The sequence below is a fragment of the Panthera tigris genome, chromosome B3, assembly GCF_018350195.1.
Source record: "Panthera tigris isolate Pti1 chromosome B3, P.tigris_Pti1_mat1.1, whole genome shotgun sequence".
Taxonomy (NCBI): domain Eukaryota; kingdom Metazoa; phylum Chordata; class Mammalia; order Carnivora; family Felidae; genus Panthera; species Panthera tigris.
In genome coordinates, this window is record NC_056665.1 from 27,264,756 (window position 1) to 27,288,662 (window position 23,907).

The window sequence follows — 23,907 nt, forward strand, 5'->3', positions numbered from 1 at the left end:
TTCTTCCTTTTTATTTTTCCTTTCCAAAAGGCTTTATTTATAACACACCATGACTATAGATCTTAATCAAAAGACATTTTTCTGTTGCCTTTCTACAAAAGTAATGATTGTTTCTCAGCAGAATGGCTTCTGCTTCTACAGAACCGTGGAAGCTTATCACGTGGGTACACAGCTGGCTCCACTTTCTGTAGACCATGGGTACCTTGAGAGCCATGCTCTTCAGCCCCTTAACCTGTCTTCAGCTCACTCAGGACCCCAGGACAGGAATTTCTTTCTCATCCTCAGCCCTCATTTTAAATTTGAACAGCTGCATGCCTCATCTCCTGGATCTCTCTAGGTGACAACTAGCTAATTCTCTTCATGAAGAAAGGCTGAAGGAGCTTCCAGCATCTTATAAATAAAGACCCATCATTGTATTTCCCAGAGAGAGAGGAGTTCATGGAGGGGTAGAAAGTGATGATCTGGAGGGAGAGCTACAGAAGAAAGAAGGCACATCCAAGGGAGGAGGGGGTCTCCTGGTGTCTTCAGAGTCCTCCCCATCACATTGCATTGGTGACTATCTGCCAGCAGTATAGTTCACATGGCTAAAGACTAGAAAGGATGACAGAGGAACATTATAGAAATAATGGCAAGGAACAAAGCATCAAAGTGAAGAGGCAAAGCTTGGGAAGGAAAAGGCATCCAAGGATGAAATTCTAATAATTTGCTTTTTTTCCCCATCAGAATAGATTTTAGTTTGGGTTGTTTCTTTTTCATGCGTTCAAGCTTATGACATGTATCTACCATCTTTATAGCAAGCAAAAGAGAAAGAATTTTAGAAAATTATGTCTTGGTCTTTCTCCTCCTGAGAAAAGGCATTTATGTTGCATACTTTGTGCCCACCTCTGCCATCTTCTTCTGTCTCTTGACCAGCATCAGTACTATTTGGCCATCTGTGGAGTTAGAACTCTCATCTCTACCACCATGAGATCTGCAGTCAGCCAGCCTCTCACTTCCATGTTGAGAAGTCGCTTTACCAGCTGAGAATCTCCACTGAACATAAATAGAAAGTCAGACAACCTCCCAGACACCTGGCACCATGTGAAGACACTCTATTATGCTCTGTCCAATACCTATGTTAAGTTTCCTGGCTCCTTGTCCCATATTTGGAATGTAACCTTCTTTCTGATTTTTATTAATTTCAGTATAGTTAACATATAGTGTTATATTAGTTTTAGGCATACAATATAGTGATTCAACAATCCCAGATATTACTCAGTATTCTTTTTTTTTTAATATGAAATTTATTGTCAAATTGGTTTCCATACAACACCCAGTGTTCATCCCAACAGGTGCCCTCCTCAATGCACATCACCCACTTTCCCCCCCACCCCCATCAACCCTCAGTTTATTCTCAGTTTTTAAGAGTCTCTTATGATTTGGCTCCCTCCCTGTCTCTCTCTTTTTTCCTTACCCTCCTTCTGTTAAGTTTCTCAGGATCCACATAAGAGTGAAAACATATGGTATCTGTCTTTCTCTGTATGAATTATTTCACTTAGCATAACACTCTCCAGTTCCTCCACATTGCTACAAAAGGCCATATTTCATTCTTTCTCATTGTCACATAGTATTCCACTGTGTATATAAACCACAAATTCTTTATCCATTTATCAGTTGATGGACATTTAGGCTCTTCCCATAATTTGGCTATTGTTGAAAGTGCTGCTATAAACATTGGGGTACAAGTGCCCCTATGCAACAGCACGCCTGTATCCTTTGGGTAAATTCCTAGCAGTGTTATTTCTGGGTCATAGGGTAAATCTATTTTTAATTTTCTGAGGAACCTCCACACTATTTTCCAGAGACGCTGCACCGGTTTGCATTCCCACCAACAATGCAAGAGGGTTCCCATTTCTCCACAACCTCGCCAGCATCTATAGTCTCTTGATTTGTTCATTTTAGCCATTCTGACTGGTGTGAGGTGGTATCTGAGTGTGGTTTTGATTTCTATTTCCCTGATGAGGAGCGACATTGAGCATCTTTTCATGTGCCTGTTGGCCATCCGGATGTCTTCTTTAGAGAAGTGTCTATTCATGTTTTCTGCCCATTTATTCACTGGATTATTTGTTTTTTGGGTGTGGAGTTTGGTGAGCTCTTTATAGATTTTGGATACTAGCCCTTTGTCTGATATGTCATTTGAAAATATCTTTTCCCATTCCATCAGTTGCCTTTTAGTTTTGTTGATATTACTCAGTATTCTTCAAGATAAGTGTACTCTTAATCCCCTTCACCTATTTCATATATCTCCCCTGTGTGTAACCATCAGCTTATTCTCTACATGGTTAAGAGTCTGGTTTTTCGTTTGTATCTCTCTCTCTCTCTCTCTCTCTCATTTTTTCCCTTTGTTCATTTTTTCTGTTTCTCAAATTCCACATGAGTGAAATCATATGGTATTTGTCTTTCTCTGACTGGCTTATTTCACTTAGGATTATACTCTCTAGTCCATCCATATCATTGCAAAAGGCAAGATTTCATTCTTTTTTTATGGCTAAATAATATTCTATTATGTAATTTATAATATATAATTATATAATTCTATAATATATAATATGTATTTATTATATATTATAATATATAAATTATAATATATAAATATATATTATAAATTATAATATATAAATATATATTATATATCTATAATTCTATATCTATATATAGATATAAATATATATCTATAATTCTATAATAATATATATATTATAGAATTCTAATATATAATTTATATATTATATCTTTATCCATTTATCTATTGATGGACACTTGGGCTGCTTCCATAATGTAGCAAATGTAAATGATGTTACAATAAACAGGGGTTCATGCATCCCTTCTGACTTTTTAAAGAATATCACATTTATCTAGGTGAAATGGCAGCAACATTCCTCATCTCCACCCAGAAGCCTTTATCTTTCCCTTTCTTTTTTCCCTCTTTTGAGTGTTGGACTCAAACTCTGGACTACATCTCTCTGGCTCTCCTCTAAGAAGTTTCTCTACCAAGTGCCTTATTCTCCCATATCTTTAATGCCTCCTTTTTACTGGCATATTCTGGCCTATACACACCTGAAATTCTTCTTTTATTACAATTAATTGATCCTCTCTTAAATTACTTAATATCATTTACATTGAACTCTTTGTTGTCTAATATGTGGGCGATATAAAGAGAAATAACAGGCACTCCTTGCCTACAAGTAGCCCACAGTGAAAGGGAAAAACAGAAGATCAAATTTGTAAAACAATATAGTTAGTACTATCTAGAGGCCCCTACTCAGGATTCTGAAGGAAAGCACCAAAAGCAAGCAGCTCTTTCATTGGTGGTGCCCAACTGGGGTGGGGGGGCGTGAGGGGCTGAGCAGAACAGAGGAGGTTTGTAAGAAAAATGACTTTTGAGTTTCGTGTTCAACAGAAAATAGGAATTTAACAGGCAAAGAAGAGGAGAATGGGCATGAAAATTTCAAAGAGAGCATCTATTTGGTTCCACTCATTCTTAAAATAACTTTGATTATTTATATTTTTCCAGAAAAACATTTATTTTAGAAAAATTCTTTTTATGTAATATTCTAATATAACTTTAGTATTTGCCTCTGTAGTTTTATTCCCTTTGTATTTATTTTTTTAATGTTTTTATTTATTTTTGAGAGAGAGAGGGTGGGCAGAGAGAGAGGGAGGCACAGAATCCAAAGCAGGCTCCAGGCTCCAAGCTGTCAGCACAGAGCCTGGCACAGGGCTCGAACTCACAAACTGTGAAATCATGACCTAAGCTGAAGGACACTCAACCAGCTGAGCCACCCAGGTGCCCTTTTTATTCCCTTTTTAACACACAATTTTTAATTTTATTCTTTTTCTTTGTTGATGACAAAGTTTTATCTATAATATGAAAAATGTTGGGGTGCCTGGGTGGCTTTGACAGTTAAGTGTCCAACTCTTGATTTTGGCTCAGGTCATGATCTCACAGTCATGAGATTGAGCGCCCCCCCCCACCCCCATCAGAATTCACACTGTGGAGTGTTTACAAAAATTTTTTTTTTACAAAAAAATCACCTCTTGACTTACCAGTTCTACCATTTATAGTCTTGTTTGCATGTGTGTGTGTGTATTTGGTTTTGCTTGTTTCTATTTAAATTCCAGTTAGTTGATATACAGTGAAATATTAGTTCCAGGCATAGATTTTAGTGATTCAACTCTTACATAAAATAGCCGGTGCTCATCACAAATGTACTCCTTAATCCCCATCACCTATTTAACCCATCCCCCTACCCAAATCCACTCTGATAGCCATCAGTTTGTTCTCTATAGTTAAGAGTCTGTTTTTTGGTTTGCCTCTCTCTCTTTCTCTCCCCTATGATTGTTTTGTTTCTTAAATTCTGTATATGGGTGAAATCATGGTATTTATCTTTCTCTAACTTATTTCACTTAGTATAATACTCTATAGCTTCATCCATGTCTTTGCATATGGCAAGTATTCTTTCTTTTTGATGGCTGAATAATATTCCATTGTGTATATGTACCACTTCTTCTTTACCCATTCATTAGTTAGTGGACATTTGGACTCTTTCCATAACTTGACTATTGTTGATAATGCTGCTATAAATATTGGGGTGCATGTGTTCTTTAAATCAGTTTTTTTTTATTCTTTGGGTAAGTACCTAGTAGTGCAATTGCTGGATGGTAGGATAGTTAAATTTTTAATTTTTTGAGGAAACTCTATATTGTTTTCTAGAGTGGCTATACCAGTTTGCATTCCCACCAACAGTGCACAAGTGTTCCCCTTTTTCCACATTCTCACCAATACCTGTTGTTTACAATATTGTTAATTTTAGCCATTCTGACAGTGTAAGGTGATATCTCATTGTAATTTTAATTTGTACTTCCCTGATTATGAGTGATGTTGAGCTTTTTTTCATGTGTCTTTTGTCCATCTGTATGTCTTATTTAGAAAAATGTCTGTTCATGTTTTCTGAACTTTTTTTTTAATAAAGAGAGTTTTTTTAATGTTTATTTATTTTTGAGAGAGAAAGAGAGAGAGAGAGAGAGAGATAATGAATGTGGAAGAAGCAGAGAGAGAGGGAGACACAGAATCTGAAGCAGGCTCCAGGTTCCAAGCTGCCAGTACAAATCTCGACATGGGGCTCAAACTCATGAACTGTGATATGACCTGAGCTGAAGTTGAAAGCTTAACTGACTGAGCCACCCAGGTTCCCCCCTTCTGCCCATTTTCAAACTGGATTATTTGTTTTTTGGGGGTTTTGAGTTTTATAAGTTCTTTATATATTTTGGTGACCAACCTTTTATCAGATATGTCACTTGCAATTATCTTCTCTTATTCCATTTTTAGTCTTCTAATTCAGTAAGTTTGGTTTCTGTTGCTTGGTTTTTTCCTCCTTCTTTCCTGTTTTATTTCATTTGTGTATTACTTTTCCTCAATTGAAATTAATTAAAATAACCAAGGTTAGATTTGACTCCCATGTACATCCCCAAGGCCTGCCTTGAACTTTACCATGTTACCTTCTTCTTTGGAGCCAAATCAGCTGCTTGTAAGTCATAGAAAGCAGGGCCCAAGCAAAATCTGGTACTGTGACTTGAATTTGCTGCATACCTCAACAAATACCCACCTCCCTTAGGCTAATCTTCCTATCAAATAATATTTTCTGCAAAGAAATTTAAAATATAGTAAACAAAGCAATGACCAAGGTATAGTACATTATGCTCTTGAAAATGCTCTTGAAATAATGTATATTAATTATCAATGTTTTGAGGTCTTCTTTGGGAAAATGGCAGCATAGGAGGACGCTGGGCTCACCGCGTCCTGCTGATCACTTAGATTCCACCCACACCTGCCTAAATAACCCCAAAAAACACCAAAAAACTAGCAGAACAGACTTTCTGGAGCCAAGCATAGATAAGAGGCCCAAAGAAGAGGGTAGGAAGGGCAGAGAGGCTGTGTGCACTACATGGACTGGCAGGAGGGAGCCGGCCCGGCAGAGGGGCAGCCTGCCCAGCAAGGCAGAGCCCCCAAAGTCTGGATTGCAAAACCAGAGGGGCCAGACTGCGTGAGTTCTGACAGCCAGTGGGACTTAACATCTGGAATGTTATAAGTCAACAGCTCTGCTTGGAGAGCGGGAGGGCAAGAGGACAACGGGAGGGAAAAGTGTTGAACCCTGGAAGACAAAGTTCAGCTCAGCGAGGAACAAAGGCGCTGGCCAGGGCCAACTCTCTCACCCATCACCCAGCCGAAATCCCAAAGGGAACCAGTTTCTGTCACCGAACTTGCTTGCACCACTCAAACACCCAATGCTGTTCTTCTGTGGATCCATCCCTCTGAAGGGTCTGCCTGCCTTGCTCCTGGTGCTGCAGGACCCCTCCCACAGGGGACCACTGACAATGGCAAAGCAAGCTAAGCCTGCCCCTCCTGCCCCTGTGCACCTTGCAGATAGACCCTGGCTAATATGCCAGATCCCAGAGAAGCAGCACCACAAGCATGGCAGTGTGCAAGTAGCCCAGACAGGGGCCATGCCACTCCACAGTGAGTCCTGACCTTGGGTGAGGGGAAGATAAGGTACACACCAGTCTGACTGTGGCCCCAGCAGCGGGCTGGGGGCAGACATCGAGTCTGACTGCCACCCCACCCACCAACACAAGTTATTCCAGACAGCACAGGGGGAAGTGTCCTGCAGTTCTGCACCACTCCAGGGACTATCCAAAATGATGAAATGGAAGAATTCTACTCAAAAGAAACTCCAGGAAGTAGCAACAGCTAACAAATTGTTCAAAAATGACTTAAGCAATATAATAGAACATGAATTTAAAATAATAGTCATAAAATCAATCGCTGGGCTTGAAAAAAATATAGAAGACAGCAGAGAATCTATTGCTACAGAGATCAAGGGACTAAGAAACAGGAGGAGCTAAAAAATGCTATAAATGAGGTGCAAAATAAAATAGAGATAACCACAGCTCGGATTGAAAAGGCAGAGGAAAGAATAAGTGAATTAGAAGATAAAATTATGGAAAAACAGGAAGCTGAGAAAAAGAGAGATAAAAAAAATCCAGGAGTATGAGGGGAGAATTAGAGAACTAAGTGATGAAATGAAATGGAACAATATCCATATAATAAGGATTCCAGAGGAGGAAGAGAGAGAGAAAGGGGCTGAAGGTGTGCTTGAACAAATCGTAGCTGAGAACTTCCCTGATCTGGGGAAGGAAAAACACATTGAAATCCAAGAGGCACAGAAAACTCCCTTCAGACGTAACTTCAAATGATCTTCTGCATGAAGTACCATAGTGAAACTGGCAAAATACAAGGATAAAGAGAAAATTCTGAAAGCAGCTAGGGATAAACGTGCTCTAATATATAAAGGGACACCGATAAGGCTAGTGACAGATCTATCTACTGAAACTTGGCAGGCCAGAAAGGATTGGCAGGAAATATTCAATGTGATGAACAGGAAAAATATGCAGCCGAGAATCCTTTATCCAGCAAGTCTGTCATTTAGAATAGAAGGAGAGATAAAGGTCTTCCCTAACAAAAACAAAAACTGAAGGAATTCATCACCACTAAACCAGCCCTAAAAGACATCCTAAGGGGGATTCTGTCAGTGAAATGTTTCAAGGACCACAAAGTACCAGAGACATCACTATAAGCATGAAACCTACAGACATCACAATGACTCTAAACCCATATCCTTCAATAATAACACTGAATGTAAATGAACTAAATTCTCCAACCAAAAAGACATAGAGTATCAGAATGGATAAAAAAACAAGATCCATCTATTTGTTGTCTACGAGAGACTCATTTTAGACCTAAAGACACCTTCAGATTGAAAGTGGAGAACTATCTATCATGCTACTGAAAGTCAAAAGAAAGCTGGAGTAGCCATACTTATATCAGACAAACTAGACTTTAAATTAAAGGCTGTACCAAGGGATGAAGAAGGGCATTATATATAATTACAGGGTCTATCCATCAGGAAGAACTAACAATTATAAATGTCTAGGCGCCGAATACAGGAGCCGCCAAATATAAAAAACAATTAATCACAAACATAAGCAACCTTATTTATAAGAATGTGGTAATTGCAGGAGACTTTAATACTCCACTTACAACAATGGATAGATCATCTAGACACAGTATCAATCAAGAAACAAGGGCCCTGAATGATACATTGGATCAGATGGACTTGACAGATATAGTTAGAACTCTGCATCCCAAAGCAATAGAATGTACCTTCTTCTCGAGTAAACATGGAACATTCTCCAAAGTAGATCACATATTGGGTCACAAAAAAACAGCCCTTCATAAGTATAAAAGAATAAAAAAGCATATTTTCAGACCACAATGCTATGAAGCTTGAAATCAACCACAGGAAAAAGTCTGGAAAACCTCCGAAACCATGGAGGTTAAAGAACAGCCTACTAAAGAATGAATGGGTCAACCAGACAATTAGGGAAGAAATTAAAAAATATATGCAAACAAATGAAAATGAAAATACAACAATCCAAACGGTTTGGGATGCAGGGAAGGCAGTCCTGAGAGGAAAATACATTGCAATCCAGCCTATCTCAAGAAACAAGAAAAATCCCAAATACAAAATCTAACAGCACACCTTAAGGAAATAGAAGCAGAACAGCAAAGATACCCCAAACCCAGCAGAAGAAGAAAAATAATAAAGATCGGAGCAGAAATAAACAATATAGAATCTAACAAACTGTAGAGTAGATCAATGAAACCAATAGTATTTTTTTTGAAAAAAATAAACAAAATTGATAAACTTCTAGCTAGGCTTCTCAAAAAGAAAAGGGAGATGACCCAAATAGATAATATCATGAATGAAAATGGAATTATTACAACCAATCCCTCAGAAATACAAGCAATTATCAGGGAATACTATGAAAAATTATATGCCAACAAACTGGACAACCTGGAAGAAATGGACACATTCCTAAGCACCCACACACTTCCAAAATACAAATAGGAAGAAATAGAAAACTTGAACAGACCCATAACCAGCGAATAAATTGAATCAGTTATCAAAATTCTCCAACAAATAAGAGTCCAGGACCAGACGGCTTCCCAGTGGAGTTCTACCAGACATTTAAAGCAGAGATAATACCTATCCTTCTCAACCTATTACAAAATATAGATAGGGAAGGAAAATTTCCAGATTCATTCTATGAAGCCAGCATTACTTTGATTCCTAAACCAGACAGATATCCAGCAAAAAAAGAACTAGAGGCCAATATCCCTGATGAATATGGATGCAAAAATTCTCAACAAGATACTAGCAAATCGAATTCAACAGCATATAAAAAGAATTATACACCATGGTCAAGTGGGATTCATTCCTGGGATGCAGGGCTGGTTCAACATTCCCAAATCAATTGACGGGATACATCACATTGATAAAAGAAAAGAAAAGAACCATATAATCCTGCGATTTGATGCAGAAAAAGCATTTGACAAAATTCAGCATCCTTTCTTAATAAAAACCCTCGAGAAAGTTGGGATAGAAGGAATATACTTCAACATCATAAAAGCCATTTATGAAAAGCCCACAGCTAATATCATCCTCAATGAGGAAAAATTGAGGGCTTTTTCCCCGAGATCAGAAACACGACAGGGATGTCCACTCTCACCGCTGTTGTTTAACATAGTGTTGGAAGTTCTAGCATCAGCAATCAGACAACAAAAGGAAATCAAAGGCATCAAAATTGGCAATGATGAAGTCACGCTTTCACTTTTTGCAGATGACATGACATATACATGGAAAATCCGATAGACTCCACCAAAAGTCTGCTAGAACTGATACATGAATTCAGCAAAGTCACAGTGTACAAAATCCATGTACAGAAATTGGTTGCATTTTTATAAACCAATAATGAAGCAACAGAAAGACAAATAAAGAAACTGATCCCATTCACAATTGCACCAAGAAGCATAAAATACCTAGGAATAAACCTAACCAAAGATGTAAAAGATCTGTATGCTGAAAACTATAGAAAGCTTATGAAGGAAATTGAAGAAGCTACAAAGAAATGGAAACACATTCTGTGCTCATGGATTGGAAAAATAAATATTGTCAAAATGTCAATACTACCCGAAGTTATCTACACATTCAATGCAATCCCAATCAAAATTGCACCAGCATTCTTCTCAAAGCTAGAACATGCAATCCTAAAATTTGTATGGAACCAGAAAAGACCCTGAATAGACAAAGTAATTTTGAAGAAGAAGACCAAATTAGGAGACATCACAATCCCAGACTTTAGCCTCTACTACAAAGCTGTAATCATCAAGACAGCATGGTATTGGCACAAAAACAGACACATAGACCAATGGAATCGAATAGAAACCCCAGAATTAGACCCACAAAAGTATGGCCAACTAATCCTTGACAAAGCAGGATAGGACATCCAATGGAAAAAAGACAGTCTCTTTAACAAATGGTGCTGGGAGAACTGGACTGCAACATGCAGAAGGGTGAAACTAGACCACTTTCTCACACCATTCACAAAAATAAACTCAAAATGGATAAAGGACCTGAATATGAGACAGGAAAACATCAAAGCAGGAAACCTGCTTTCTAGAGAAGAAAGCAGGAAAAAACCTCTCTGACCTCAGCCGCAGCAACTTCTTACTTGACACATCCCCAAAGGCAAAGGAATTAAAAGCAAAAATGAACTATTGGGACCTCATGAAGATAAAAAGCTTCTGCACAGCAAAGGAAACAACCAACAAAACGAAAAGGCAACCAACGGAATGGGAAAAGATATTTGCAAATGACGTATCAGACAAAGGGCTAGTATCCAAAATCTATAAAGAGCTCACCAAACTCCACACCCAAAAAACAAATAATCCAGTGAGGAAATGGGCAGAAAACATGAATAGACACTTCTCTAAAGAAGACATCCGGGGAGGTTCCGGAAGATGGCGGCGTAGGAGGACGCGGGGCTCACAGCGCGTCCTGCCGATCACTTAGATTCCACCTACACCTGCCTAAAGAACCCAGAAAACCGCCAGAGGATTAGCAGAAGGGAGTCTCCGGAGTCAAGCGCAGACCAGAGGCCCACGGAAGAGGGTAGGAAGGGCGGCGAGGCAGTGCGCGCTCCACGGACTGGCGGGAGGGAGCCGGGGCGGAGGGGCGGCTCGCTGGCCAAGCAGAGCCCCCGAGTCGGGCTGGCAAAAGCGGAGGGGCCGGACAGACTGTGTTCCGACAGCAAGCGCGACTTAGCGTCTGGGAGGTCATAAGTTAACAGCTCTGCGCGGAAAGCGGGAAGGCTGGAGGACAAAGGGAGGGAGAGGTGCTGAGCCCCCTGACGGCAGAGCTCAGCTTGGCGGGGAACAAAGGCGCCAGCGCCATCTCCCCCGCCCATCCCCCAGCCAAAATCCCAAAGGGAACCAGTTCCTGCCAGGGAACTTGCTCGCTCCGCGCAAACACCCAACTCTGTGCTTCTGCGGAGCCAAACCTCCGGCAGCGGATCTGACTCCCTCCCGCTGCCACAGGGCCCCTCCTGAAGTGGATCACCTAAGGAGAAGCGAGCTAAGCCTGCCCCTCCAGCCCCCGTGCACCTTGCCTACCCACCCCAGCTAATACGCCAGATCCCCAGCAACACAAGCCAGGCAGTGTGCAAGTAGCCCAGACGGGACACGCCACCCCACAGTGAATCCCGCCCCTAGGAGAGGGGAAGAGAAGGCACACACCAGTCTGACTGTAGCCCCAGCAGTGGGCTGGGGGCAGACATCGGGTCGGACTGCGGCCCCGCCCACTAACTCCAGTTATACACCACAGCACAGGGGAAGTGCACTGCAGGTCCTCACCACGCCAGGGACTCTCCAAAATGACCAAACAGAAGAATTCCCCTCAGAAGAATCTCCAGGAAATAACAACAGCTAATGAACTGATCAAAAAGGATTTAAATAATATAACAGAAAGTGAATTTAGAATAATAGTCATAAAATTAATCGCTGGGCTTGAAAACAGTATACAGGACAGCAGAGAATCTCTTGCCACAAAGATCGAGGGACTAAGGAACAGTCACAAGGAGTTGAAAAACGCTTTAAACGAAATGCAAAACAAAATGGAATCCACGATGGCTCGGCTTGAAGAGGCAGAGGAGAGAATAGGTGAACTAGAAGATAAAGTTATGGAGAAAGAGGAAGCTGAAAGAAAGAGAGATAAAAAAATCCAGGAGTATGAGGGGAAAATTAGAGAACTAAGTGATACACTAAAAAAAAATAATATACGCATAATTGGTATCCCAGAGGAGGAAGAGAGAGGGAAGGGTGCTGAAGGGGTACTTGAACAAATTATAGCTGAGAACTTCCCTGAACTGGGGAAAGAAAAAGGCATTGAAATCCAAGAGGCACAGAGAACTCCCTTCAGACGTAACTTGAATCGATCTTCTGCACGACATATCATAGTGAAACTGGCAAAATACAAGGATAAAGAGAAAATTCTGAAAGCAGCAAGGGATAAACGTGCCCTCACATATAAAGGGAGACCTATAAGACTCGTGACTGATCTCTCCTTTGAAACTTGGCAGGCCAGAAAGGCTTGGCACGATATCTACAGTGTGCTAAACAGAAAAAATATGCAGCCGAGAATCCTTTATCCAGCAAGTCTGTCATTTAGAATAGAAGGAGAGATAAAGGTCTTCCCAAACAAACAAAAACTGAAGGAATTTGTCACCACGAAACCAGCCCTACAAGAGATCCTAAGGGGGATCCTGTGAGACAAAGTACCAGAGACATCACTACAAGCATAAAACATACAGACATCACAATGACTCTAAACCCATATCTTTCTATAATAACACTGAATGTAAATGGATTAAATGCGCCAACTAAAAGACATAGGGTATCAGAATGGATAAAAAAACAAGACCCATCTATTTGCTGTCTACAAGAGACTCATTTTAGATCTGAGGACACCTTTAGATTGAGAGTGAGGGGATGGAGAACTATTTATCATGCTCCTGGAAGCCAGAAGAAAGCTGGAGTAGCCATACTTATATCAGACAAACTAGACTTTAAATTAAAGGCTGTAACAAGAGATGAAGAAGGGCATTATATAATAATCACAGGGTCTATCCACCAGGAAGAGCTAACAATTATAAATGTCTATGCGCCAAATACCCGAGCCCCCAGATATATAAAACAATTACTCATAAACATAAGCAACCTTATTGATAAGAATGTGGTCATTGCAGGGGACTTTAACACTCCACTTACAGAAATGGATAGATCATCTAGACACACAGTCAATAAAGAAACAAGGGCCCTGAATGATACATTGGATCAGATGGACTTGACAGATATATTTAGAACTCTGCATCCCAAAGCAACAGAATATACTTTCTTCTCGAGTGCACATGGAACATTCTCCAAGATAGATCATATACTGGGTCACAAAACAGCCCTTCATAAGTTTACAAGAATTGAAATTATACCATGCATACTTTCAGACCACAATGCTATGAAGCTTGAAATCAACCACAGGAAAAAGTCTGGAAAACCTCCAAAAGCATGGAGGTTAAAGAACACCCTACTAACGAATGAGTGGGTCAACCAGGCAATTAGAGAAGAAATTAAAACATATATGGAAACAAACGAAAATGAAAATACAACAATCCAAACGCTTTGGGATGCAGCGAAGGCAGTCCTGAGAGGAAAATACATTGCAATCCAGGCCTATCTCAAGAAACAAGAAAAATCCCAAATACAAAATCTAACAGCACACCTAAAGGAAATAGAAGCAGAACAGCAAAGGCAGCCTAAACCCAGCAGAAGAAGAGAAATAATAAAGATCAGAGCAGAAATAAACAATATAGAATCTAAAAAAACTGTAGAGCAGATCAACGAAACCAAGAGTTGGTTTTTTGAAAAAATAAACAAAATTGACAAACCTCTAGCCAGGCTTCTCAAAAAGAAAAGGGAGATGACCCAAATAGATAAAATCATGAATGAAAATGGAATGATTACAACCAATCCCTCAGAGATACAAACAATTATCAGGGAATACTATGAAAAATTATATGCCAGCAAATTGGACAACCTGGAAGAAATGGACAAATTTCTAAACACCCACACTCTTCCAAAACTCAATCAGGAGGAAATAGAAAGCTTGAACAGACCCATAACCAGCGAAGAAATTGAATCGGTTATCAAAAATCTCCCAACAAATAAGAGTCCAGGACCAGATGGCTTCCCAGGGGAGTTCTACCAGACATTTAAAGCAGAGATAATACCTATCCTTCTCAAGCTATTCCAAGAAATAGAAAGGGAAGGAAAACTTCCAGACTCATTCTATGAAGCCAGTATTACTTTGATTCCTAAACCAGACAGAGACCCAGTAAAAAAAGAGAACTACAGGCCAATATCCCTGATGAATATGGATGCAAAAATTCTTAATAAGATACTAGCAAATCGAATTCAACAGCATATAAAAAGAATTATTCACCATGATCAAGTGGGATTCATTCCTGGGATGCAGGGCTGGTTCAACATTCGCAAATCGATCAACGTGATACATCACATTAACAAAAAAAAAAGAGAAGAACCATATGATCCTGTCAATCGATGCAGAAAAGGCCTTTGACAAAATCCAGCACCCTTTCTTAATAAAAACCCTTGAGAAAGTCGGGATAGAAGGAACATACTTAAAGATCATAAAGGCCATTTATGAAAAGCCCACAGCTAACATCATCCTCAACGGGGAAAAACTGAGAGCTTTTTCCCTGAGATCAGGAACACGACAGGGATGCCCACTGTCACCGCTGCTGTTTAATATAGTGCTGGAAGTTCTAGCATCAGCAATCAGACAACAAAAGGAAATCAAAGGCATCAAAATTGGCAAAGATGAAGTCAAGCTTTCGCTTTTTGCAGATGACATGATATTATACATGGAAAATCCGATAGACTCCACCAAAAGTCTGCTAGAACTGATACATGAATTCAGCAAAGTTGCAGGATACAAAATCAATGTGCAGAAATCAGTTGCATTCTTATACACTAACAATGAAGCAACAGAAAGACAAATGAAGAAACTGATCCCATTCACAATTGCACCAAGAAGCATAAAATACCTAGGAATAAATCTAACCAAAGATGTAAAAGATCTGTATGCTGAAAACTATAGAAAGCTTATGCAGGTAATTGAAGAAGATATAAAGAAATGGAAAGACATTCCCTGCTCATGGATTGGAAGAATAAATATTGTCAAAATGTCAATACTACCCAAAGCTATCTACACATTCAATGCAATCCCAATCAAAATTGCACCAGCATTCTTCTCGAAACTAGAACAAGCAATCCTAAAATTCATATGGAACCACAAAAGGCCCCGAATAGCCAATGTCATTTTGAAGAAGAAGACCAAAGCAGGAGGCATCACAGTCCCAGACTTTAGCCTCTACTACAAAGCTGTCATCATCAAGACAGCATGGTATTGGCATAAAAACAGACACATAGACCAATGGAATAGAATAGAAACCCCAGAACTAGACCCACAAACGTATGGCCAACTCATCTTTGACAAAGCAGGAAAGAACATCCAATGGAAAAAAGACAGTCTCTTTAACAAATGGTGCTGGGAGAACTGGACAGCAACATGCAGAAGGTTGAAACTAGACCACTTTCTCACACCATTCACAAAAATAAACTCAAAATGGATAAAGGACCTGAATGTGAGACAGGAAACCATCAAAACCTTAGAGGAGAAAGCAGGAAAAGACCTCTCTGACCTCAGCCGTAGCAATCTCTTACTCGGCACATCCCCAAAGGCAAGGGAATTAAAAGCAAAAGTGAATTACTGGGACCTTATGAAGATAAAAAGCTTCTGCACAGCAAAGGAAACAACCAACAAAACTAAAAGGCAACCAACGGAATGGGAAAAGATATTTGCAAATGACACATCGGACAAAGGGCTAGTATCCAAAATCTATAAAGAGCTCATCAAACTCCACACCAGAAAAACAAATAACCCAGTGAAGAAATGGGCAGAAAACATGAATAGACACTTCTCTAAAGAAGACATCCGGATGGCCAACAGGCACATGAAAAGATGTTCAACGTCGCTCCTTATCAGGGAAATACAAATCAAAACCACACTCAGATACCACCTCACGCCAGTCAGAGTGGCCAAAATGAACAAATCAGGAGACTATAGATGCTGGAGAGGATGTGGAGAAACAGGAACCCTCTTGCACTGTTGGTGGGAATGCAAATTGGTGCAGCCGCTCTGGAAAGCAGTGTGGAGGTTCCTCAGAAAATTAAAAATAGACCTACCCTATGACCCAGCAATAGCACTGCTAGGAATTTATCCAAGGGATACAGGAGTACTGATGCATAGGGGCACCTGTACCCCAATGTTTATAGCGGCACTCTCAACAATAGCCAAATTATGGAAAGAGCCTAAATGTCCATCAACTGATGAATGGATAAAGAAATTGTGGTTTATATACACAATGGAATACTACGTGGCAATGAGAAAAAATGAAATATGGCCTTTTGTAGCAACATGGATGGAACTGGAGAGTGTGATGCTAAGTGAAATAAGCCATACAGAGAAAGACAGATACCATATGGTTTCACTCTTATGTGGATCCTGAGAAACATAACAGAAACCCATGGGGGAGGGGAAGGAAAAAAAAAAAAAAAAGAGGTTAGAGTGGGAGAGAGCCAAAGCATTAGAGACTGTTAAAAACTGAGAACAAACTGAGGGTTGATGGGGGGTGGGAGGGAGGGCAGGGTGGGAGGGAGGGCAGGGTGGGTGATGGGTATTGAGGAGGGCACCTTTTGGGATGAGCACTGGGTGTTGTATGGAAACCAATCTGACAGTAAATTTCATATATTAAAAAATAAAAAAATAAAAAATAAAAAATAAAAAATAAATAAAAAAAAAAAAAAGAAGACATCCGGATGGCCAACAGGCACATGAGAAGATGCTCAATGTCGCTCCTCATCAGGGAAATACAAATCAAAACCACACTCAGATACCACCTCACGCCAGTCAGAATGGCTAAAATGAACAAATCAGGAGACTATAGATGCTGGCGAGGATGTGGAGAAATGGGAACCCTCTTGCATTGTTGGTGGGAATGCAAATTGGTGCAGCCACCCTGGAAAACAGTGTGGAGGTTCCTCAAAAATTAAAAATAGATCTACCTATGACCCAGCAATAACACTGCTAGAATTTACCCAAGGGATACAGGCCTGCTGTTGCATAGGGGCACTTTTACCCCGATGTTTATAGCAGCACTTTCAACAATAGCCAAATTATGGGAAGAGCCTAAATGTCCATCAACTGATGAATGGATAAAGTTGTGGTTTATATACACAATGGAATTCTAGTTGGCAATGAGAAAGAATGAAATATGGCCTTTTGTAGCAACGTGGATGGAACTGGAGAGTGTTATGCTAAGTGAAATAATTCATACAGAGAAAGACAGATACCATATGTTTTCACTCTTATATGGATCCTGAGAAACTTAACAGAAGACCATCGGGGAGGGGAAGAAAAATAAAAGATGTTAGAGAGGGAGGGAGCCAAAACGTAAGAGACTTTTAAAAAGAGAACAAACTGAGGGTTTATGAGGGGTGGGAGGGAGGGGAGGGTGGGTGATGGGTATTGAGGAGGGCACCTGTTGGGATAAATACTGGGTGTTATGGAAACCAATTTGACAATAAATTTCATATTTAAAAAAAATTATCAATGTTTTGTTACTACTACCAAAAATTCTATTAATACAATTACTCTTTATCAGTATTATTATTATTATTATTATATTACTTCTTTTAATTTATCTTTTGTAAAGTGGATCACCTTTTTCCTCTTATTTTTAATTTACAATGCAATGCAAATATTTCATTGTGGTCAGAGACTATGGTTTGTAAGCATTCAGTTATTAAATCTTTGAGGTTGTTTTCATGGCTTAAAATACAATGAATTTTTGTAGCTGTTTTATGGACACTTGAAAAGGAAGCCTATTTTCCGTAGAAAATAAAGAGAACCATATACCTAATATTTCATTTCTTAGGAATGGATAGTATCACCTGAAAGTCTTACATTACCAATGAATTTTATGTTAATTTCTTCTTTTATTTCTGACTGAAGTTATTTTGTACATTTTGATGCTATAATTTTTGGCAGGTAAAACCTATTATATGACTCTATCCCACTGAAATTTTAAACAATACTTGTATATTTTACATTACACATGTTTCTATCTTTATTATCTTTTCAATTGTATTAGCCAGACTTCCTTTATTCAGTTTTATTTTTAACTTTTCTATATTACCCTGATCTCTGTTTTTAAAGCAGAAGCGAGCTACAATATGATTTTATTCTCTATTTTTGATTCTTCACTTTTTTTTTGAGAGACAGAGAGAGAGAATGCATGAGTGAGTGGGGGAGGGACAGAGGGAGACAGATAATCTTAAGTAGGCCCCATGCTCAGTGGAGAGCACATGGGGCTCAATATCACAACCATGAGATCATGACCTGATCAAGAGTCAGATCCTTAACAGATAGAGCCACCCAGGCACCCCTTGATTCTTCACTTTTAATGCTATATTTGGCTTTCTTTATATAATGTTGGTTTATGTTTCATATTTTTAAATTTGTGTTTCCTTTCTTTTTTTATTATACTTTTCTCTATATATATTTTGTTGATTTGCCTTTAGCAATATACTGATTTAAAAATTAAATTCCAGGGTGCCTGGGTGGCTCAGTCAGTTAGGCTGACTCTTGATTTCAGCTCAAGTCACATTTTGTGGTGAGATCAAGCCCTGCCTAGGGTTCCATGCTGTCTGGAGCCTGCTCAAGATTCTCTCTCTCTCCCTTTCTTTCTGCCCCTCCACCACTCATTCTCTCTCCCTCTCTGTCTCTCAAAATAAACTTAAAAAAAAATTAAAAATTAAATTCCACTCATAATTACTTGTAAGTGTTTAATAATATAAAGATAAGTCCATATACCTTAAATACAAAAGACAAATTAACCACTATCCTTTGACCCTCCTATGCAAGACAAAGAAAATAGAAAGTTTTAAAATCTTTCAATAACACCTCAACACATTCTGTTGTCTTCATTAATTCAATATGGGATTGTATATTAAGGTTATATTTCTTACATTCTTATAATGTATATTTTCTGTTTAGATACATTTTAGTTATGTAATTCAGTTTGATTTAATAGTCTATTTATAAACATTAATTATCTTATTTCTATAAGTGTGTGTTTAATTTATCTTAATATTTATTATTAATCACTTTCTTACCACAAATTGCATAACTTAAGTGCTTCTTTATGGAATGCATATTTCAATAATCACTTTCAGGAAATGTTAGCAGTGGTGTTGTTCCTGAATTGTGACTCACCTAATACACTGATGATGATGAAAAGGAGGAGGACAATCTGACAATTATAACAGCAGATGATATCCATGAGTGATAACATATCACGCATCAAGATTTATATGCATTAGCTCAGCTAATTCTCACAAAATACTGAGGTAGTTAGTACTATTCTCTACTTGTAAAGATAACAAGACTAAGGCACAGAGAGGTTAAGTAACTACCCAAGATCACACAGACGGTTAGGAACAGAGAAACAGAAAGGTTTCTGTAACTTCAGTGGATAGATGGAACTTGATTGGACTTGAGATTAAAACCCTTGGATCATAGCCATTTCATATCCAAACTTTGTTATTGGGCATTTAGTAATAGGAGTCAGAGGTCTCTTAATTTTGTTTCTATTTTTGTGCATAAGTTTCTTGTGTTCTTGTAGAAATATTATCTTTCTTTTTTTTCTGAGAGAGAGAGAGAGAGAGAGAGAGAGAGAGAGAACGTGTGTGTGCGTGTTGGGGAAGGTCAGAGGGAGAGAGAGAGAAAATTTTAAGCAGGCTGTGCACAAAGCCCTACACAGGGCTCAATCATAAGACCATGACCTGAGCCAAAATCAAGAGTCAGATGCTTAACTGATTGAGCCACGCAGGTGCTCCAAAGTGTTATCTTTCTTTATCCTGGTTATTAAAATTACTGACAGGCTGTGTCATAGTTAATTTTATCTGAGACATCGTGAGCATATTTTGATGTACATTCCAAAATCAGTTTCTGTGTGTGTGTGTGTGTGTGTGTGTGTGTGTGTGTGTGTGTGTTTTAATATCCAGGTATATTTTCTTCAATTATGTTTTGATTGTTGCTACTGTTTCCTTACTTTTTAATTGAGTCACATTTATCTAAGCAAAGTCCCCCAAGAGGTTGTTTTCAATAAACATTGTAGGTTGTGATTTGATATTCATATACATTACACAATGGTCACCACAATAAGTCTAGTTACCATCTGTTCACTATACAAAGTTGCTATAATTCCCAATGCTATACATTATATTCTAGTGTCTTTATTTTATAAGTAGGAGATTATACATCTTAATTCACTTCACCTAGTTTATTCATCCCCCCAATGCCCCTCCGCTCTGGCAACCATCCATTTGTTCTCTATATCCATGAGTCTGTTTATGCTTTGTTTTCTTTTTATATTCCACATATAAGTGAAATAATATAGTTTTTGTCTTTCTCTGACTTACTTCACTTAACATAATGACCTCTAGGTCCATCCATGTTGGTGCAAATGGCAATATTTCATTCTTTTTAATGGCTGAGTAATACTCCATGGAATATTTTATATATATAATATTTAATATAATATTGATATGATATATAATAATATATAAATAATATAATAATCATATCTCACATCTTCTTTATCCATTCATCTATCAACAGACATTTAGGCTGCTTCCATATCTTGACTATTTTAAATAATGCTGTGATGAATATAAGCATGCATAGGTCTTTTTGAATTAATGTTTTCATTGAGTTCAGATAAATAGCCAGAAGTGGAATTGCTAGATTATATGGTAGTTCTATTCATAATTTTTGGAGGAAACTTCATACTTTTCCCCAGTGACTGAAACATACTTCATACTTTTCCACAGTAGCTGCAACAAATTACATTCCCACCAACAGTGCACATCCTCACTGACACTGTTTCTTGCTTTTTTGATACCATCCTGACAGATGTGAATTGATATCTCACTTTGGCTTTGATTTGCATTTCCCTGATAATTAGTGACGTTAAGCATCTTTTCATTTGTCTGTTAGCCATCTGTATGTCTTCACTGAAAAAATGTCTATTCAGGTCCTCAGCCATTTTTTTTAATCAGATTGTTTTATGTTGAGTTGTATGAATTCTTTACATATTTTGGATGTTAACACCTTATTGGATAAATCATTTGTGAATATCTTCTCACATTCCCTAGATTGACTTTTCATTTTGTTGATGGTTTCCTTCACTGTGCAAAAGCTTTTAGTTTGGTGTAGTCATATTTATTTATTTATTTTTCCTTGGTTGAGAAGACAGATCCAAAAAATATTGCTGAGATTGATGTCCAAAATCTTACTATGCTTTCTTCTAGAAGTTTTGTGGCTTCTGGTCTTACATTTAAGTCTTTAATTAATTTTGAAGGTTTTTTTTTAGTAAATGGTATAAGAAAGGGTTTCATTATTTTGTATGTAGTTGTCCAGTTTTCCATGCACCATTTATTGAAAACACTGTCTTTCCCCCATTGTATATTTTTGCCTCCTTTGTTTTAGGTTAACTGACCATATAAATGTTGTTTTATTTCTGGGCTATCTATTCTGTTCCATATATCTATGTGTCTGTTTTTGTGCAGTACAACACCATTTTGAGTACTATAGCTTTGTAGTATAGTTTGAAATCCAGGAGTGTGATACCTTCAGCTTTGTTCTTTCTCAAAATTGCTTTGGATATTTGGGGTCTTTTGTGGTTCCATTCAAATTTTAGGGCTTTTTTTTCTTTTTTTTTCTTTCAGTAGAATTTAACTTTAATATAGAGTGAAAAATACCCCAAATCGTAATAGGTTAAAACAAGTCAAACAACCACTCTACACAGATAAAACCTTCACAAAGGTCAACTGAAGTAATCCAGAACTAAAACTGAATCATGCAGATTTTCAATGAAGTCATGTAGCACAAACGAAAGTCAATTATTTACATACTAGGCAAGCCTTCTAAGAAATGTACCCCAAGAAACATTAACATGTTTCTGTGTGCCAGCCTGACGAATTGCACATTTTTTCAGATAATTTAACATTTTTAATAGAATGTGATCTCTACCATGTGGTAATGCTTTGGTAGTATTCATTTAGGATTGCTCATCCTAAAACTTGAAATTTCCCCAAAGGAGCTTTGATTCTTCTTTAGAAGTTTCAATATGGGTTAAAATCTTTATCAAATATCAATATGGAGGGTGGTGACACAGGATGCAACATATATAGTAAAGTTACCTCTCTGTATATTTAGAAATTACTTCTTCGAGGTATTTGCACTGGAGAGCTTAGTCTGTTCTGCTTAATATTCAGTAGTACAGGTTTGAATCATCAGAACCTTGGTAAGACCTTGTTATTTCAAAATTATTAACAACTACCTCTAGGGGCAAGTCCATGTTACTGATTTATGACAAATTTGTCATGAAGGAAAACAAGTATAGCCAGCCATCTTAAAATGCCCCAACCACTGCTTCTCAATATAGAAAGACTAAAACTACATACATTTATCATACAACAAATCCCATCTCTGTCCCTTGATATTCCCCTTGTTTCATTCATTACAAGGGGATTTTTTTAAAAAAGACTTAAAGAGCACTTTACAGCAGCATTAATCTTTCCTATGAAATACTCGGCATCTTAAATATTATGTACAATTTTTTTTCTTTTAGTAAGCTAGACACTGGCTTCAGATTTTGTGTAACTGGAGGACAAATAACCCATTCAAAACTGTTCTAGAAATTGTCTTTTGGCAGAATAGCAGTTATCCAAGTTAAAAATAAGAGGGTTTTGTTGCTTTCTTTTCTTTCCAAAATTTAAATCCTTTTTTGTTCCCCTTATACCTAAACCCCACTAACCACTCCTGAATGGAGATGGGCAAAGTCTCTGGCCCCTGCTCCTCCAGCTTCTCAGGAGCTGCTTTCTTATTGCTGCAGCAAGACTTGAATAGATGTGTGTCAATGAGGACTTGCCCAAAACGGCCTTTATGTTTAACCCCACAACATATTTTCTGTCTTTTCCAGTATGTGAGGTCTAAAAGCGAAAAAAAAAACACCTGGCATCTGTTAAAGCCAGAGGACATCTCTGTATCTGAGCTATCACCTGACTGGTTACTATAACAAGGAGAGTGAGCTGGGAAGGCACTTGAGGTGGTACTGTGAGCATCAGAATTGTAACGTTTAAATTCCTTCTGTGGTTTACTGACCTGGGTGCTTTTTATCCTTTTCCAGATAGAGTTTTCACTTTCTTTGGTTTCAATGTGGTGTTTAGATTGGGTCCTGCCCTTGCATCTACTAGGATTCCAGGTTTGTTTGTTTGTTTGTTTGTTTGTTTTGATCCTGCTGGCAATTTCTTCCATCTTTTCACAAGCAAGACAAAGGCATTACAGATGTGTCCTGAAGGAGTCTCATGTAACCCAAAACAATGCTGGAAGTCCTTTTCATAGCATTTACTGTCAGTGAATGAAGAACTAGAGGACTTAGCTCTGCAAATACTGCAGCTCTGTCTCTACTTTGGTACATCGTTGGCTTGTGAAAGCCATACATCTTTTCTTCTGGGCAATAGTCTTTTTTAAAAAAGTATACAAGATACTGGAAGCATCCTAAATGTCCATGGATTCTTAGACTGGTTAAAGTATGATGTCTTCATACTACAGAATACTGTTTCAGCCCTTAAAAAGAATGCAGTTATATGTAAATGATGAATCGCTGGGTTTTACTCCTGAAACCAATACTACACGGTATGTTAAC

The 23,907-nt window shown here is 38.3% G+C and overlaps 1 protein-coding gene and 1 pseudogene across 1 annotated transcript in view; both read right to left on the reverse strand.

Annotated features, from left to right (window-relative positions):
• OCA2 (OCA2 melanosomal transmembrane protein) overlaps positions 1–23,907 on the reverse strand; it is a 471,457-nt gene that overhangs the window by 11,000 nt on the left and 436,550 nt on the right. The window lies entirely within an intron of this gene.
• LOC102959772 lies at positions 921–23,709 on the reverse strand (annotated as a pseudogene).